Source organism: Chiloscyllium plagiosum, unplaced genomic scaffold (genome assembly GCF_037043375.1).
Source record: "Chiloscyllium plagiosum isolate Xiang-an unplaced genomic scaffold, Cpla_swu_hap1 HiC_scaffold_27, whole genome shotgun sequence".
Lineage (NCBI taxonomy): Eukaryota > Metazoa > Chordata > Chondrichthyes > Orectolobiformes > Hemiscylliidae > Chiloscyllium > Chiloscyllium plagiosum.
The window spans coordinates 52,315,892-52,336,244 of NW_028270165.1; the positions used below are offsets into that span (position 1 = coordinate 52,315,892).

General features: G+C 46.4%; 1 non-coding gene across 1 annotated transcript; it reads right to left on the reverse strand.

The window, feature by feature from the left end:
* Positions 1 to 15,750: 15,750 nt before the first annotated feature.
* On the reverse strand, positions 15,751 to 15,840 carry trnap-cgg (transfer RNA proline (anticodon CGG)). Its single transcript is given in 2 exon segments — positions 15,751 to 15,786; positions 15,805 to 15,840. It is a non-coding gene; the product is annotated as a tRNA-Pro (tRNA).
* Between the last annotated feature and the right edge of the window lie 4,513 nt (positions 15,841 to 20,353).

Consider the following 20,353-nt stretch of genomic DNA (forward strand, 5'->3'; position numbering starts at 1 on the left):
GCAGCAGTAACACGTCTGACACCAGATCAGAAGGTTCCTTGTTCAAATCACGGCAGGCTCACTTAAATCAACTTCTTACATTCCAAATCAAGAAAGGAACACTTTCACTCCGTGCATCTCTTCAGCCAAATCTTCTTTGCGGAAACTTTCGATCACACGTGAAGCTTTGCTGTCAGTTTGATTTGTGAACACTGTGTCAGGGAGGTGGTGTGCCCATTGTTTGGGTAAATGCTCAGCTCCCCGCAATGTGAGAAGTAAAACACAAACTGTTCATCACGGGATTTAAACACACAGCCGCTTCGCTCAGTTGGTGACCGCGCGGTGTGAATAACATTATACCGATATTTTTACAATAAAATCTAGAAATTGCCAACTTTGTGTTTCCATCTATCAGGAGGTCCCAGCTCCTTCTGTCATAGCAGAGTGACAGCGAGTTCAGATAGAAATGTTTCCCACCAACAGCAAAACCTTTCCTCTCACTGGACACAGTTAAAATTATCTTTATTCAACAGAAGGAGCGGAAACTACAGTCTGACGGCCCCTCTCCATATTAACGGTGAGCCTGAATTTTATAAACGGTGTCAGTAAAATCCGGTGGCGGACACTGATTTGGTTCAATCTGTTTTTTTCCCAAGCGTAATTCACCGAGAGGATGCTGCTGTGTGAAACAGCGTGGGGAATTAATGCAGGGGCTCCTGCGCATGGGACACACCGCAACTGATGTGTTTCACCTTCACCAGTTTATTCCTATCTCGGAGAAGAGAGCTTTGATGATTCGGATCATAGCAGGCCGACAGAAAACAGGAGAAGAGCACGCAGACCTTCACAAGCTTGTCTCCACAGCTGGGTCATCGTGGCCCGTGTATCAGTATGGGATAGTAATCTGCATCTACTGACAGGAAGCACAGCAAATTGGAGTGCTGGTGGGACTATCACACAGGAGAAAACGGCTTCGACCTATCAACTGGAGTGGCTTCCAATGCGCAACTCCGCTCACCTCAACTGAATAACTGTAAACAAATTACTCAGTGATTCAAAGGAATACTCGGTTTTGAATCTGCATTGTGGAATGGACCTTCGAGAATGACGTCAACACACCTTCATTGCTGTGATGGAGTATCCTGTTGGGCAGAATATATCTGTTGTCAAATTTCCTACGTTCTGTTGGTCCAATTCTGATTTCACTGAGAATCATGAAATGTGGGACAGCGCAGACTGAGGCTACGCAGCCCACCTTTGCTCTGCTGGTTTAAAACAATATGTAATTAAGTGTCTCATTCTGTCGCCTTCTCCCTGTAAATCTGCATATTGTTGCATTGAACATGCCCACCGAATTCCCTTTTGTGTCCATTGAATCTGCCTCTTCGTAACTGTCAGACAAAGACTTACTGACCCCACTCCCTGTGTGAAAACGGTCTTCCTAATGTCACTTTTACTTATTTTCCTGATGAGTTTAAATCTCTGCCAAATCATTCTCGATCCTTTCAGGCCTGGGAGCATTTTCACTGCATTATTTCCTCTGTCTAAAACCCTCATGACGTGGAAAACTTCAATCAGGCCAGCTTTCAGCCCTCTGTTCTCCAAAGAGAGCTGCCACAAACTTTCCAATCTCCCTTCATTGCTGACATTCCTCAGGACGGTAACATTCACGTTAACCTGTTCAGCGCTTCCTGAAGTATCATCCTCAGAATTGAGCGTAATACAGGTGGAGGATACATTCAGACTCGGATTGCGCGGGCGAAAAATCTGCAATACTTGTTTTCACTTTCAACAAATGTTTCCCTTCGCCATGTTCACTGCAATGGCAGCTCTGCGCCGTCCCTAATTCAGGCCGTCCGATCTTATTTGACGAAGCGGCTTTTTGAGAAAATTCGTCGGGCATTTTTGCTCAGGTCAATTTAAGGAATGATGGTTCGCCTGGGTTGGGAACACGGGAACTCTCACACGGCAAATATAAACTCAGAGAGTAATGTACACTGGAGACTCTGAGCCAGCTGAAACTTGCTCAGTGCGAAATACATTCCAGTTTTCTCCAAGAATTTCAAGCAGCAAAGAGTTTCCAGAGCATCTGCTTGTCATTCTGTCCCCGGGGCGCTGATGTTTGTCTCATCCCCAGGAAGTGATATGTCTCCGCTGGCGGATAATTAAACCAATTTGTTTCTACTCGTACGCTTTTCTGGAGGGAGGGTAGAGTCCATTCGCACTTCTGCTCTTTATCTCCCAATCCTTTAGGGTGAGAAGTGTCACTTACACTAATGCGTGGGAAGTGAGTAACTTTGATTGTGAATTTCCTCTAAACGTCTGTTATCGGAGAGATAGAAAGATGCTGTGCTGACGGGGCAGAGAGAAATGGACATCGAAGACTCTTCCCTGAAGTAAATTCATATGAGCACATTGTTGTGCAGCCTGCTGGTGTTCAGAATTTGTCTTCACGCAGCAATCTTACAGAAAGTCTATTGCAAAGTGGACATCGCTTTCATCGCTGCGACCACGCAGCATTTAACATCTGAGCCCCAAGTGCCTCAGATGAAAAGAATCCGAGTGAAACCTTCACTCACTGAGAGTCATCCCCACGGCCTTGAGCTGCGGAACTGCAGACAGTTCAACACGGAAGGGATGATTAAAAATGAACCATTGTTGCTCCCTCAGCCTCTCTGTCCCAGAGACAGGCAGTGGGATGGCATAAACACGTAGCATCATTCTCCCGCCGACAGAGGCGGTCCAGCCCATCGTGTCCACGACGACTCTCTGCCACTTTGCTCTCTCTGAAATGATTCACAATCGGTGATAACTGTCCGAATACTAAGGGGCTGTGTCTGAGTGGTGATACAGTTTCTGACATGCTGATCGTCTTGTCATCCACATCCGAGCCGGCGAGGCGAATTACGGCAGGCAAGGCACGAAAGCACAAGGTATGCGTCTCACCTCATTGGGATCTCAGAGAAGTGGTTTTGCGATTCAATTCATAGGAAACCGACGAAGAACAGGAGAAGACCACTCAGACCTCCAAAAGCAAGTTACTTGAACGGTGTGAGTTTCGCGAGAGTATCGGTATGATTCGGGGCATTCAGACAAACAGGAAGTCGTTGAAAGGCAAGATGCTGAACGGAGTACCATCACTCAGGAAAGTCGCTCCAGGAGACATTGAACAAAAGCAGAGAACGGTTTCGAACGAACGACCTCTGTGTTATGGGCACAGCACGCTCCCGCTGCGCCACTCTGCTCCTGCATCCAGCGCCATTTTCCACCGGTCCCTTCAGCCTTTCGTCTGGCGCGTGGCATGCACGTTCGAGACTGATGTCAAAGTTCTCCACTGCTGTCGTCTTATATGGTGTTGCGCAGACGTATGGAGGCTGTGCAAATATAAACTTTTTCTAACTTCCCACATTCTGTTGGTCGAACTGTGATTTCACTCTGAATAGATGCCATGCGGCCCACCTTCGCTCTGCTGGTTCGACACAGTAAGTAAATGTGGGTCTCTATTCGTATCATTCTCTTGCCTTCTCCATGTAGTTCTGCACATTGTTACTTTAAACATGGGCACCGGATTCCCGTTTGCGTCTAATGAATCTGCCTCTTTGTCAGTGTCAGTTAGGGATTGACTGACCCGAACCACTCCCTGTATGAAAGCGTTCTTCCTAATGTCACTTTTGGTTCTTTTCCCCATGACTTTAAAACTCTGCCGAATCGTTGCCGATGCTTTCAGGCGTGGGACATTTTGACTGCATTACTTTCTCTGTCTCGACTTCGCATGACTTGGAAAGCTTCAATCGGGCCAGATTTCAAACTTCTGTTCTCCCAGGAGAGCTGTCCCAAATTTCCAATCGACCCTCATCGCTGACATCCATCAAACACCGCACCATTCACGTCAACCTATTCAACGTTATCTCCAATCATTTCGCTTCGCTGCTTTCTGTCCCATTGGTACGCCAGGGAACCCAACCTCGTTTAACGAAGGTGCTATTCTGAGAAAATAAAACAGGCACTTTTGCACAAGTCATGAAACGCGGGCCCGTCGGGCATTTGAACCCGGAGGTCTCGCATGTCTGCGTCGATGCAAACCCAAAGGGAGAATCACACCCCTAGACCAACAAGCCAAACAGAATGCCTGCCTGCGCCCCTGCTCTTCCTCTTGAACCAGCTGAGTCTTGCTCAGAGTGAAGTATAGTTGACATTGAACAGGTTGGGGATGTTTGCTCTCGAACGTCAGAGTCTGAAGGGTGACATTATGGAGGTTTACAAAATTATGAGGGGTATGGATAGGATAAATAGGCAAAGTCGTTTCCCTGGGGTCGGGGAGTCAAGAATTAGAGGGCATAGATTTAGGGTGAGAGGGGAAAGATATAAAAGAGACCTAAGGGGCAAAATTTTCACGCAGAGGGTGGTGCGTGCATGGAATGAGCTGCCAGAGACAGTGGCGGAGGCTGGTACAATTGCAACATTTAAGAGGGGTTTGGATGGATATATGAATAGGAAGTGTTTGGAGGTGGGACTAGATTGGGGTGGGATATCTGGTCGGCATGGACGGCTTGGACCGAAGGGTCTGTTTCCATGCTGTACATCTCTATGACTCTATGAACAGCTGCTTCTCATTCTGTCTCTCTGCTGCCGTTTGCCCGTCCCGAGGAACCGGGTCCTCTCTACTGGCAGAAAATTAAACCGTTTTCTTTCTAAACTTTTCTCAGACACCGGAGTGACCAGTGACAAGCATTGCCCTCCTCAACATAGGGTACAGAGAACAGGAGAAGACCCCGCAGACCTCCACGAGTGTGTCATTTCAACTGTGCATACTGGGCCTGTGTATCAATGTGAAATATTTACATCGAAGTTTTTTGGGAAGCAGATGAGAAGGCGAGGTGCACAACAGTGCGCCGTTATACGGGAAAGCTGCTAAAGACGACATTGAGTGAATAGGAAAGAGCTGGCGGGAAAGAGAGCAATGTACACAAACTTGCTCAGTGTGAAATACATTCCACTTTGCTCCAAGAATTGCAAGCAGCAAAGAGTTTCCAGAACATCGGCTTGTCATTCTGTCCCCGGGATGCGGTTTCTGACATGCGGATCGTCTTGTCATTCACGTCAAACGGCGATTTGAATCCGGGATCTCTCGCACGTCTGTGTCGAAGGAGACCCAAAGCGAAAAATCATACTCCTCGACCAACGAGCCACACAGCAGCCACTTCTTCGGCCCCGCTCTACCTCTTGAACCAGCTAGGTCTTGCTCAGAGTGAAATATAGTTGACATTGAACAGGCGGGGATTGTTTTCTCTGGAGCCTTGGAGGCTGAGGGGTGACTTTATGGAGGTTTACAAAATTATGTGGGGTATTGATAGGATACGGGCTGAAAATGTGTTGTTAGAAAAGCGCAGCAGGTCAGGCAGCTTTTAAGGAGCATTTGAATTGACGATTCGGGCATGAGCTCTTCTTCAGGAATCATGCCGCATTGATAGGATAAACAGACAAGGTCTTTTCCCTGAATTGAGGGAGTCTAGAACTAGATGGCATACATTTACGGTGAGAGGGGAAAGAAATAAAAGGGACTTAAGGGACAACTTTTTAACACAGAGCATGGTGCGGGTATGGAATTAGCTGCTGGAGGAAGTCGTGGAGGCTAGTATAATTACATTTAAAAGGCATCTGGATGGGTCCATGTATTGGAAGAGTTTTGGAGAGATATGGGCCAAGTGCTAGCAAATGACACTAGACTGTTTAGGATAACTGGTCAACATGGATGAGTTTGACTGAAGGGTCTCTTTCCATGTTGTAATTCGTGTGACTCTGTGGAATTATCTGCCCAAGGGAGCAGATGAGTCAGCTTCATTAATTATATTCAAGACACAGTTGGATGGGATAGTCCATGGAGGGGAATTAAGGGTAGATGGAATAATGCAGGTAGGAGGAGCTGAGATGATGGATAGATCAGCCATCATCTGAATGAATAGTGGAGCAGTCTCGACAGGCCAAATAGCCGACTCCTGCTTCTATTACTATGATACGATAACTGCATTTCCCATTGCTAACCTGTCTAACCTGCACATCCCTGGACATGATGGGCAATTCCAAATCAAGGCAGGTGAGCAATGTAGTAATGTGGAAAGTGAATGTCAGAGAACAATAGAAAGGGACAAAGGGAATAAATGTACCACTAATCAAAGCTGGATTGAAAAGATCACAAAAATTGAAACTAAAGACTGTGTCTTAATGTGTGCTGCACTGTAAGAAAAGTGAACGAATTGACTGAAGAAAATAAGTGTGATCTGAGACTCCTTACAGAGACGTGGTTTTAGGATGACAAGGATTGGATCCTGAATATTGAGGGTACGTGACATTCAAATCAAATGGGAAGTTCGGTAAAGGTAGAGGGTTGGCAATGCAAATCAAAGCACAGAGAACATGGTAGTCTGGTGTCAGCTTGGATTTCAGGTCCTGATGTCTCTGTCGTCTGTTGGTCTCCCCGTTCCCACAGAGCTAGGTGTTGTCTGTTCTCAGTTCTGTTGGATTTCTATTGAAGCTTTGACACCCTCCGCCCACCACCCCGCCCGCCCAACCGCGCCCCTTACCCCACCCCGCCCCAGCCTTCTACACCTTCCCGAACAATAAAACACTCAGTGTATCAAGGCCCAACCCACAATCTCCCAGCCTGTCAACCGTCAGAAAGAGAGAGTCAATTTGGCGGGAAATAAAACAAGTAAAGTGAAAATGTGAAAATCATTGTCCTCAAGTTTCTCTCTGAGGTTCGCACTGCCTTCACCTGCCCAACACCCAATTCTGGATACTTGGGACTCTTGCACAATTAAATAATGAGAAGTTCAAATCCATTATGTCCAAATCACACTGCAAACACCACCCTCCAGCACCATTTCCATCTATCCTCATGCCAAATGTATGAGGCTGAAGTAGCCACTTGAAAGCTTGGTAAATGCTTTACCTCTCAGATGAGCTACCAGCTGCACGTCCACACTTTCATTGGGATCACCTCTTAAAATCTCAGGAATAATTTCTTACCCTGCCCCACCTCAGTTCATCTGATTCTGAAAATTACACTATGCCTTTGTCACCTCTTGAGTTTGATTCTTCTGTCACACACCTGAAGGCCTGAAACATTCTCTTCCCCATAAATCTGACATCATCCAAATCGCTAAACAAGAAACAAATAACTGTGGATGCTGGAAATCTGAAACAGAAACAAAAACAAAACTTGCTGGAGAACCTCAGTAGGTCTGGGAGCATCAATGGACAGACAGTACAGTCAACATTTCAAGTCCAGTGACCTCCTTTCGTTCCAGATCACGGCTGCTTCTCGCCTTCCTCACACCAAGTTCATTTAATCTATGATTGCTATGCCTGCTGACGCACATAGGCTCCTGGTGATGCAGCAGATCCATGAGAAAATGTCAATCTTTGCTCATAGTCTTGTCCCTCGCTATCTCTATCATCTTCTCCAGCTCTAAACCTCTCAACTCAAGGAGCTCAGTAAATGCCCAACATTCTCGTTCAAACTGACATCGAACCCCAGGGTTTCCTGATGAAGGGCTTTTGCCCGAAACATCGATTTTCCTGCTCCTCGGATGCTGCCTGACTGCTGTGCTTTTCCAGCACCACACTCTAGAATCCAACTCCAGGGATCTGAAGTCTGGAACTCAGAATAGCACAATTAGGGATAGCAAATCGATGGTAAAGACGTTCAGGTCCCATGTATGAGTAAGATTGAGGAGTGCAGCTTAACAGTCGCAGTAAACTACAAACCACCAAAATTATCATGTGAATAAGACAGAGATCAGAAAGACTCACCACATGACTCCAGTCAAATATTCAAACATTACTCGAGGAAAGGCCTGTAAATGCCCCCCGCCCATTAGGGCGGCACCGTGACTCGGGCGGTGGTTCCCGCCTCGGGCAACTATCTGTGTGGAGTTTTCCCCGTGTCTGCGTGGGTTTCCTCCGGGTGCTTCGGTTACCTCCCACAGTCCAAAGATGTGCAGGGTCAGGTGAATTGGCCATGCTAAATTGCCCGTAGTGTTAGGTAAGGGGTAAATGTAAGGGTATGGGTGGGTTTCGGTTCGGCGGGTCGGTGTGGACTTGTTGGGCCGAAGGGCCTGTTTCCACACTGTCATGTAATCTAATCTAATCTAAAAAAACCCTCCCACAATCCAAAACTGTGCAGGTTAGGTGAATTGGCCATGCTAAATTACCCATCGTGTTAGGTGGAATGGCTTGGGGTAAATGTAGGGGAATGGGTCTGGGTGGGTTGCTCTTCGGAGGGTTGGTGTTGGGCCGAATAGCCTGTTTCAATACTGTAGGTAATCTAATATAATCTGTGAGAGGAGTTTCTCGGAACGATCACTGTCAGTGTTGGACAGAAATTGACATCATCCTCCCTTCCGGCTTCCAGACCATCAATGCGCATGCTCCCAACTCCAGCCCATGTGCCTGTAAGCGCGCAATGCGCGTGCTCGTGGGACTCCTGCATTAAGAATGGGATGCGATTACATTCGCATGCCATCTTGGGTAAAATATATGCCATGGAAGACCGTGATTTTACATTAGACAGGGCGGTTATAGATTGGTCGCTGAAAAAAGTTCAAAATTAATAAACATGGAAATTTTCTGAAAGGTAGCTAGATGCAAGGAAGGGTTTTATAGACTGGAATCTAATCAAGAGATGGGGCTTGTTAACTGACAGAATAACACAATCAGAAGTGAGCTACAGACGGAAATTTAATCGAGGGAATCAGGATGATTACATCCAGTATAACAGAAAACGGAGTGTGTAATACAGGCTATAATCTAATTGAGGGGTTCGGGATAGTTTGTGTATAGAATAACATACTCGGGAGTGAATTACAGACTGGAACCTAATCAAGAGGATCGTTGTGATTTATAGAGAGAATAACGTACGCAGTAGTAAATTACATCCTGGAATCTAATCAAAGCACCTTGATGCCGCACTGGGTCGAATGCAGCCCTGAGGTCAAGGGCTGTCAATCTCATCTCACCTCTAGGATTAAGGTTTTTTGTCCATGTTTTAACCAAGGCTAGAATGAGGTCAGTACCTGAGTGAGCCTGGTGGTACTGAGAGGATGTTATTCGATATGTTGCATACCTTTATCCATAATCGAGAGTATACTGTTAGGACGATTAATCCTGAGTTGGATGTGTCCTGCTACTTGTGCACAGGCAATCTGGCAAATTTCCAGATAGTTGGGTAGATGCCAATGTTGTAACTGCACTGAAGAGCTGAGAAAACTGAATGCAGTTTGTATTACACTCGGAGCAAGTGGATGATCTCTCCCCAGTGTGAACTCATTGATGTGTCGGCAGAAGTGAATTCTTTTACACATTCTCACCAGAATACATGGCACAAAAACAGCCTGTCCCCAGTTTGAACTTGTGTGAAACACTTTCCACAGGAGGTTCAGCTAAACGGTATCTCCTCGGTGTGATAAGCAATTTTTTCTGGAAGCTGGAATACACTGTGAATCCCTTTCCACATGTAGGGCAGGCAAAAGCTTATTTCCAGTGTGACTGTATCAATCAATTTCCAGCTAGACTGGGTAACTACAATCTCTTCCCATAGTCTCCACATTTACATGGTTGCATCATGGTGTTGGAGTCTTCGTGTTCGTCCAGGACAAATGATCAATGCAATGTTATGAAGTCGAAAGCATGTATTGTCAGTTTAAGATAGAGAGTGCTTTTCTCAACTTAAAGTACAGCCACAGCTGCTAGCAAAAGGTCGGGCTGTTTCAAATGTAGCAATTGGCTGTTAAATGGATACCTGTGTTCTGTTTGATGTTTTTACAACAATTCAAATGTCATTAATTTAAGCTATGCCCAGGATACCAGAAGACAATGAGATTTGAATTTAATTGTTTTGATCCCTGGAAATAAATCAAATAAGAATTAAATGTGTCATATGGGGGATATAAACCCGGCATTTTGAAAGTTAGTGGGAGAGCAACTTGCTCTCAGAGAAATTGAAAACACTCTCCATCAAAGGTACCTGTTCACGTGAAAAATACAGTAAAAAGAAGAGCACCCAGGAAGATCAGCAGCTAGAAAAGTGAAAACATCAATGAAGAGGAGACTGTGTGGCCTTGAGATTAAGTTTCTGTTACGTTTAATAAATATGTTATTAGAATAGCATATTAAGTTGTGTCGAGTTGGGGTCAGATGGTAAGTAGTTAAAGAAAGGGGTGTTGGATTTGTGAATAGGTTTTGTTTAGTGTTCACTATTAGAGTTAGAAAAAAAATTCTTTAAATAGTGGAATTTAGGAATTCTGTCACTCACATTTTAACAGATTATGAGGCAAGATGAGCTTTTTCTGGGCGGTTAGTTTAATTAACAGGGTTTGATCTCCATGACGTAACAATAAGTATTATTCTTACTCACACACGGATTTATGGATTATGATTCTTCTTTTCATATGTAAATCTTCTCCCTAAAATCCTGTTAGGAAGTTTTACAGAGGTTATTCCTGTCAGTTCATGATGGGAATTCTGAATAGATACTTCTGGTTTTCCTAAAACATTGTGTCCTCTTGTTGACCAAAACTGGAAATTCCTGTCACAGGAGACAGTGGTTTTGTCTCAATGTAACTGGTCTAGTCCTAGCTAACCCTGGTTAATGTTCTGTGAGAGATATTCAAATCTCACCAGGCCAGATAGGGGTGTTCCGTTAAGTCATTAAAAATCTGGACTGTAAACTATTGTAAGATACCATTGGGCTCACCTTTCTCCGGTTAGACTTACATATGACTCCATTGTGGTTAAATCCTCATTGCCCTCCAGACAACGAGGGATGGACAATAAACACACGCCGGCACAGAGATGAACACATATCTCTCTTATGCTTCAGCTCTTATGTGACTGACCGCATGTCCTGCCCAATAGAAAGTGGGGCAGCTCGGGAGGGCATTCTGGAATTGGCGGGACACGGAGCCGTTCAGAGTGAACAAAAGGCAGCGCCGAGTTATTTATGGAGCATGCGCAGTGCGGGTGTCTGAGCTGGTGGAGTTGAAAAGTGAGAGACAGTGCTGGAGGGAGGGACTGGATGGGTTTAGGAACAACCTGCTGGGAAGTGTTTGTATTCGAGTTAGTACTGAACTCTGGGAAATTCGTTCACACGGGGTTAGAGTGGAAGAATTTCCCCACAGCAATCTCAAACCAAGAGGAACGTTTGTCTCTCCTGCACTAAGAAGGAGAGGCTACGGAGCAGCTGGTTCTTGAAGGTAAGTGAGCTGCAATTCTATCTCTCTGTCTCTCCCTCTCTCTAAAGAAACAAAAACTTGTATCTACAGGAGGACAGTGTGTGTCTGAGAGCGGAGTTTATAGGTGATGCTTCTTCATACACTCTGATCTTGATCTTCTTGAAGTGAGGATCTGTCAGTTATTCCTGGGATGGAGATGGAGGAATCTGTCTGAAAGTACCCCACTGCTCTCACGATCTCTACTCTCATTGAGGGCTGACTCTTGTGGAGAGCCAGAACGCGCCCTTTACCTGAAAGACATTTGTCAGCTAGTTGAGTTTTTCGTGACAGTCCAGTATTGTGTCACGGTCAGTATTTGAATGACTTTCACACAAATTGCTGGATGCAAAGAACTCCATGGTGACCCAATGGTTAGCATTGCTGCCTCTCAGCTCTGGGGACCTGGGTTTGATTCCAGACTCGGGTGACTGCGTGGAGTTTGCCCTTTCTTCATATGTCTGTGTGGTTTCCTCTCGGTGCTCCTGTTTCCTCCCACAATTCAACGGTATATGGGTTAGGTGGGATGGCCATGCTAAATTGTGCAGGGATGTGCAGGCTGGTGGGTAAGCCATGGGGAATGCAGGGATATGGGGTGAGTCTTTGTGGGATGCTCTTCAGAGGGTGTGTGTGGATTCAAACGGTCTGCTTCCACACTATAAGGTTTTTATGATTCTTATGTCCTTTTAGTATCTTAAACAGTACGATTGCTCAATCTCTTATTTTTCCTGATTTAAATTTGTTTTACAGAGAATCACAGAGACACATTTATCAGCAAGAATTCCAAGCAAATATCTTATCAGGATCTTAGAGTGAGTCAATTCATCAGGATTTGAAAACCATGAGATTGTCAATGTTTGTCTGTGGGAAAAGTTTGCAAACATCAGTGTACCCAGTGACAAATGGACAAGTCCTGCACCAGTCCCACAGATTGAATAGCATCCCACCATTCACAGCAGGGAGAGATTGTATCGCCACAGTGGCTCAATCCCAGCCTCAGGCGACTGTCTCTGTGGAGTTTGCACATTCTCCCTAGGTCTGTGCCAGCTACCTCTGGGTACTCTGGTTTCTTCTCCCAATTCAAAGATAGACAGGTTAGGTGAATTGATCATGTAAAATTGCACATTGTTTTCAGGGACGTGTTGGTTAGGTGCATTAGTCAAGGGTAAATGTTCAGTAGTGGGGTAGGAGAATAGGTCTGGATGTTTTTATCCCCAGAGGGTTGGTGTGGACGTGTGGACTGTAGGGATTCTATAAGTCTATTAACCCTGTCCTGTGTCTGGGTAAGGAATCAGTTGATCATCCAATATGGAGAGACATGATCTACACTACAGAAACCATGGAAATGTGGAAACTGTGGGAAGGGATACAAATGTCTATACATGCTGGAAATTCATTGATGCAGTCACACTGGAGATAAATCATTCATCTACTGTTTGTGGGAAGGGATTCAATCAATCACCCGTTCTTGAGAAACAAGAATGCACTCAGTGGGGAGAGTCCATTCATCTGCCCTGAGTGTGGGAAGAGATTCAGTGACTCATCCTACCTGCTGACACACCAGTGAGATCACACTGGGGAGAGGCCATTCCCCTGCTCTGAGTGTAACAAGGCATTCTCTGTTATCAACCTCTAGGCACACCAACTGGTTAACACTGAGAGACATTTCAAATGCTCACATTGAGAGAAAAGCTTTAAACACAAACATGAAATGCTGATACATGAGTACGTTCACACTGGGGAGAGGGCATTCCCCTCTCTGTGAGTGGGAAACGATTTGTCCATTCAAAAAAACCTTCTGAAACCCCAACGAATACACACTGGTAAGAAGCTGTTACCTGCTGCTTTTCTGGGAAAGGATTTACTCAGTCATCCCACTTTTGAGTTCACACCTGACTCAGGCAGCTGTGTGCTGCTGCGGCTGTTCTCATTAAGATTCAGATGGATATCCCCCAGGAAACAGATAGAACATAGAACATAGAACATAGAAGAATACAGCGCAGTACAGGCCCTTTGGCCCTCGATGTTGCGCCGATCCAAGCCCACCTAACCTATACTAACCCATTATCCTCCATATACCTATCCAATGCCCGCTTAAATGCCCATAAAGAGGGAGAGTCCACCACTGCTACTGGCAGGGCATTCCATGAACTTACGACTCGCTGAGTGAAGAACCTACCCCTAACTTCAGTCCTATATCTACCCCCCCTTAATTTAAAGCTATGCCCCCTTGTAATACCCGACTCCATACGCGGGAAAAGGTTCACACTGTCAACCCTATCTAACCCCCTAATCATCTTGTACACCTCAATCAAGTCACCCCTAAACCTTCTTTTCTCTAATGAAAACAGCCCCAAGTGTCTCAGTCTTTCCTCATACGATCTTCCTTCCATACCAGGCAACATCCTGGTAAACCTCCTCTGCACCCGTTCCAGTGCCTCCACATCCTTCCTATAGTATGGCGACCAAAACTGCACACAATATTTCAGATGCGGCCGCACCAGAGTCTTATACAACTGCATCATGACCTCAGGACTCCGGAACTCAATTCCTCTACCAATAAAAGCCAGTACGCCATATGCCTTCCTCACCGCACTATTTACCTGGGTGGCAACTTTCAGAGATCTGTGTACATGGACACCAAGATCCCTCTGCTCATCCACACTACCAAGTATCCGACCATTAGCCCAGTACCCCATCTTTTTGTTATTCTTCCCAAAGTGAAGTGCAGTGGAACAGCGAAATGTGGCGCTTGCGAGCAGAAGGCGGCATTGTGTTACTGTACTTCACAGAGAGAGGGAGACTCTGACTTTGAAAGAATGAATTATAAACGTGATGATTCAAAGTTTGTCCCATTACAGGCAGAACTGGGCCCACACCAACACTCACAGGCACAAAATCAGATTCACAGACAGGTATAAAGAAACTTTCAGACACACGCTTCCGGGACAATGTGTGCCACTGCAGACAGTTTGTCATTTATACACAGACAGACACACTCAAACTTCCCTCCGACATAATCTGTGTCCCATTGCTTGCAGAGATAGTCATATCAACACAGAAAAACAGACATTAACACAGAGATGGAAGCGCAATACGGTCAGAGTGAGACACAGAATCACTGACTTTTACAAAGAAGTTCGGAGATATACTCAGACAATGTTGTGTTCAGCTGTGTGAAAATCCTTGTTTCCTTGTGAAATAAATCTGTGTCCTTTGGGTGCAGAAGCCTGTATTTTATTGTCTAAATGTAAGTGTGTTGTGGCTGCTGCTGGTTTGAAACTGCGGCTTTGTCTCTGTGTGGATTTTAAGTCTGTAATCTGTGTGTGAGGTGAGGAGGTTGGGGAAGGAGGAGAGGGACAGACAGACAGATAATTTGGACTAAACTATTGAGCTGCTGCTTTCTCTCACACCACCCCCGCTTCCTCTCAACTCACAACTTGTAATGCTCCATCCCTGGGGGAGGTATACTCTCGGTAGAAGAGCTGAGTTTTGGGCACAGAAGGGTCTTTAAGTCATAGACCTGAAGGTATTTAAAGCAGGTCCTGTCAGCCATAGTTCCCATTGCCATGTGGATGGAGCTTGAGGTGAGTATCAAAGGGTTTGTGTGTGTGAATGAGTGTGGGTACTGTTAGAGTCTCAGTGTCAGTTTTGATCGATTAACCACCGTCCATCACCCCCACACCGTCCGTGAACCAGCCAGACTGTCGTAGATTCTCGGAGCAGGGCCTGTCTCTCATGGATGAGAGGGAGTGTATGAAACCATAGAGAAAGCAGGGACCCAATGGAATTGTATCCCTTCCTCAGTCTCTCTATGTTTTTTCTTAACTTCTGTTTTTCTGACTTTTCTCCCTTTTCTCGCTCACTCTGTGTCTCTCTTTCTTCTTGTCTTCCACTCCCATCCGTCTGTCCTATGGGTTAAGGAACATAAGTGTTTGATGTTTGCGTCACCTACTGACCCTGATCACTCCCTGTACGAAAACGTTCTTCCTAATGTCACTTTTACTTCTTTTCCCCGTGATTTTAAAACTCTGCTGAATCGTTGTCGATCCTTTCAGGCGTGGGAGCATTTGAACTACTTTATTCTTGTGTCTCGACCCTCATGACTTGAATAACGTCAATCAGGCCAGCTTTCAACCTACCGTTCTCCAAGGATAACTGTCCCAACTTTCCAATCTACCTTCATTGCTGAAAATCCTCATACACGGCACCATTAACGTCAACCTGTTCAGCGCTGCCTCCAATCACTTCACTTCCCCGCTTCCTGAAATTTCACGCTCACAATTGAGCAATAATGCAGCTGGAGGATTCATTCAGAGTCGGCCTGCGCGGGCGAACGATGTGCAATGCTTGTTTTCACTTTGAGCAAGTGTTTCCTTTTACCCTGTTCGCTGTAATGGGAGCTCGGCCCCATCCCTCCTTCAGGCAGTCCGATCTCGTTTAATAAATGTGCTTTTTGAGAAAATTGCACCGGCGTTTCGGCACACGGCAACCTAAGCAACGAGGGCTCGTCCGGGATTCGAACCCGGGATCTCTCACAAATCCATCTTACTGTAGGCCCGAAGCGAGAATCATACCGCTAGATCAACGAGCCACTAGCCGCCCCCGACGCGCGCTTCCCTGACCCCGGACGCTCCAAGCGCCCTCCCCTTAAGCAGCTGAGACTTGCTCAGTGTGAAAAACGTTTGAGTTGCTCCAGGAATCGCAAGCAGCAAAGAGATTCCACAACATTTGCTTCTCATTCCGTGTCCCTGCGCCCAGGACGCTGTTGTTTGTCTCGTTCCCAGTAACTGGACCCTCTCCACTGGCGGATAAATAAACCATTTTTGTTTCGACTTGCAAACTGTTCAGGGGGAGGGCAGAGCCCATTCGCCCTTCTGCTTTCTCTCAATCACTTGGGATGGGAGACGTCAGTTACACTAATGCGGAGGAAATGGGCAAGTTTTAACTACATTACAAAGGTCTGTAATCAATGAGACAGCAAGATGCTGTGCTGGTGGGACAGAGCGAAATGGATACCGGAAACTGTTCCCTCAGGTAAATTCATATGAGTGCATTTGTGTGCAGCCTGCTCGGTGCTCAGAATTCACACAGTAATCCTGCAGAAAGACTTTTCTAACATGGGCGTCTGTTTCTTTGCTGCGAACGGGCAGCAGTGAACATCTGAGCACCAAATGTCCCAGATGAAGTTGAAAATGAGCCATTGTTTCTCCCTCAGCCGCTCTGTCCCAGAGACAGGGAGAGGGGCGGCATAAACACGTGACATCATTCCGCCGCAGCCGGAAGCCGTTCAATCCATCATTTCCATGCGACTCTCTGTCACTTGTATCTCTCCGAGGTGATTCGCGATCGGTGATATGTGTCCTCATCATGGGAACTGTGTCTGTATGGTGATGCTGCTTTCGAAATGCTGATCGTCCTGTCATTCACGTCTGAACCGGGGTGGGGAACTATTGCAGGGAATGAATACGACCGCAAATAATGTGGCTTTGCGGCTCAGTGGTTAACACTGCTGTCTCAGAACGGTACCTGAATTCGATCCTACCCGTGTGCGGCTTGTTTGTGTGGAGTTTGTTCAATCCCCCCGTGTCTGCGTGGGTTTCCTGCGGTGCTCCGGTTTCCTTCCACAGTCGAAAGATGTGCAGGTTAGGTGGACTGACCATGCTAAACTGCCCTATAGTACCCGGAAGTCGGTAGGTTCGGCGCATCAATCAGAAGTAAATGTCGGGTCTGGGTGGGTTACTCTTCGAAGGGTTGACAAGGACTTGTTGAGCAGGAGGGCCTGTTTCCGCAGTGTAGGGATTCGAATTCGAATTGTTTCAACTTCACCAGCTCATTCCCATTTCAGAGAAGAGTTGTTAGGATTCAGTTCAGAGCAGACTGGCGGAAAGCAACTCAAATCTCCACAACACTTCCCCTCAATTGTGTAAGTTGGGCCAGTGTTTAGTGACATATTCAGCTCAGATGCTCGAAGATTTGGGAAGCAGAGGCAAAGGCAAGATATAGAACAGAGTACCGTTACAAAGGGAAGCAATAGCAGACGATAGTTTCGATCGAGGGACATGAACCCAGCACCCTCCCGCTGCGACACTCTACTTTCCCACGTGGCGTGTTTTCCATAGATCCCTTCAGCCTTTCGCCTGGCACGCGGCAGGCACGTTCGAGACTGATGTCAAAGACCTCCACTGCTGTCGTGTAATATGCTATTGCGCAGACGAATGGAGGCTGTGTAAATATAAACTGTTTTCTAAATTCCCACATTCTGTTGATCGAACTGTGATTTCACACTGAATCACAACATGTGTCACAGCGCAGACGGAGGCCATGCGGCCCACCTTCGATCTGCTGGTTCTACACCGTAAGTAAACGCGTGTCTCAATTCGTAACATTCTCTTGCCTTTTCCGTGTAAATCTGCACATCTGAACATGACCACCGAATTCCCTTTCGGGTCCATTGAATCTTCCTCTTTGTCAATGTCAGACAGGGACTTACTGACCCTAACCACTCCCTGTACGAAAACGTTCTTCCTAATGTCACTTTTACTTCTTTCCCTCCTGACTTTAAAACTCTGCCGAATCGTTGTGGATCCTTTCAGGCGTGGGAGCATTTTCACAACATTATTTCCTGTGTCTAGGCCTCTCATGATTTGCAAGGCTTCTGTTCTCCGTGGAGGGCAGTCCCAATTTTCCAATTTCGCTTCATTGCTGACATTCCTCAAGCACCGCATCTCTGGCAAGTCGGAGTAGTAGAAGACCCAAAGCGAAATGCATACCCCTAGACCAACGAGCTGGAAACCAGGCGCACCCCATCGCCCGTAACAGCCCGACCTCTGGAACTGGCTGAGACTTGCTCAGTGTGAAATACATTTGACATTGCTCTAAGAATTGCAAGCGGCAAAGAGTTTCCAGAACAGCTGCTTCTCATTCTGTCTCCCTGCTGCTATTTGTACCTTCCCCAGGAACCGGGCTCTCTCCACTGGCAGATAATTCAACCGTTTTGTTTCTAAACATTTTTCTGATACCCAGGTGGCCAGTGACAAGCATCGCCCTCCTCAACATAGGGTACAGCGAACAGGAGAAGACCACGAAGACCTCCACGAGTGTGTCACCTCAACTGTGCACATTGGGCCAGTATATCACTGGGAAATATTTATGTTGAGTTTTTGGGAAGCAAATGAGAAGGCGAGGTGAAGAACAGAGCGCCCTTAGACAGGAAAGCTGCTAAAGACGACATTACATGAATAGGAGAGAATAGGACATGGCGGATTTCAGGCCCTAAATCATCGAACTGTAGGTGGGGCTGCAGGGTCTTCAAGTGGAAAATGAGGCGTTGTTCTTCCATCTGGAGCTGAGCTTTGCTGGAGCACTGCTGCATGCCTGAGACTGAGATGTTGGCCAGGGAACAGGGTGGCGTGTTAAAGTGGCAGGAAAACAGAAACTCAGGGCCTTTTTTGCGGGCAGAATTGAGATGTTCTGCGAAACAGTCACCCAGTTTATGCTACGTTGGGGAAACTACATTGTGAGCAGCGAATGCAGTGGACTAGGTTGTGGCAAATGTGCAGGCAAAGTGCTGCTTGACCTGGCAGGTATGTTCGAGCCCTTGGATATTCAGGAAGGAACAGGAAAATGGGTAGGTGTTACACATTCGGCGGTTGCAGGGGAAAGTGGGACTATGGGAGGTGGGTGTGGGGTGTTGTGAGTGAAGGAAGAGTGGACCCGAGGTCTAAACCCTGCCCATTTACCTCCTCTTATATATAAATCCGTGAAGTTGGAAGAACACTCCATTCAATGATTCAGTACCACGTGACTCATGAACTAATTCGTATTCATGTTCCGGGGCCAGCATCATCATTGTGTCACAGCAGCTGCAGGCCATCACCGGGGGCTCGCTCTATGACGTCACGGTCGGCTAGAAGCTCCCGGGACAGTTTATCAAAAAACCTCCCGGTGGATCAGGGCAGCCCTGCATCGGGAAGCACTGAGATGGCCAATCTCTACCAGTTAACATGGGGAACACATCTCTACATTACGCATCCTCGAGGCAAACTTCCCATCCTTCCACTTAAAATTCAAGAGCCCTCAAACCGAAATTCCCCAGGTACGTTTGGAAGAATGTTTTCCAGGTGTTCGCAAAGTATATCTATGAGCACTTTGTTAAAGTTTGAATTTTGCGAGTGTTGAAATTTTGTGCTTTTCAGCAAAATCACACTTCGATAAAACAGAATGTGGGAATTTAGAGAGTTTATATTTGCGTGTCAGCGATATGTCTGCCGATGCGTGATGGGAGCATAACCCAGAAGGGAAACCATCTCTCCCATTCACTCAATGTCGTCTTCAGCAGCTTTCCCGTATAACGGCGCACTGTTGTGCACCTCGCCTTCTCATCTGCTTCCCAAAACACTTCGACAAAAATATTTCACGTTGATATACTGGCCCAATGTGCACAGTTGAGATGACACCCTCGTGGAGGTCTGCGTGGTCTTCTCCTCTTCTCTGTTGAGGAGGGCAATGCTTGTCACTGGTCACTCAGGTGTCAGAGAAAAGTTTAGAAACAAAACGGCTTAATTTTCTGCCAGTAGAGAGAAGCCGGTTCCTGAAGGCGGGACAAATGGCAGCTGGAAGACAGAATGAGAAGCAGCGTTCTGGAAATTCTTTGCCTGACCCCATTAAAAACACACGACTGCGCAGCTGGAGGGAGAGCAGCGAACACACCGCCCCTAGATGGTTACGAACCACCAACTTTTCAGTTAACAGCCGAACGCGCTGACCAATTGCGCCACAGACACAAGGAACCACACCACCTGCCCCATCGCTTAAGGGAGGCTATTAGTGAATTCATAATTCAGCCTCCCCGCCTAGAATTACAATTGTCGTCTATCAGTTTTACTTTTCCATAATAAAGCCTGGGACATTCATTTTGGAGACACCGGGGACAGTCTGATCCCACCCTCTGCAGACACATCCATGTCACGAGGAACTAGCTTTCTTATTCCGGGTTCGTCGCCCTTCGAACCTTTCAGTGTTTTGCCTGTTCCCGAGTTCTCTTATTGGTTCGGAGGCGAGAAGGGGTTTGAATTCCTGATGTGCAGGAACGACAATTCTTTCAA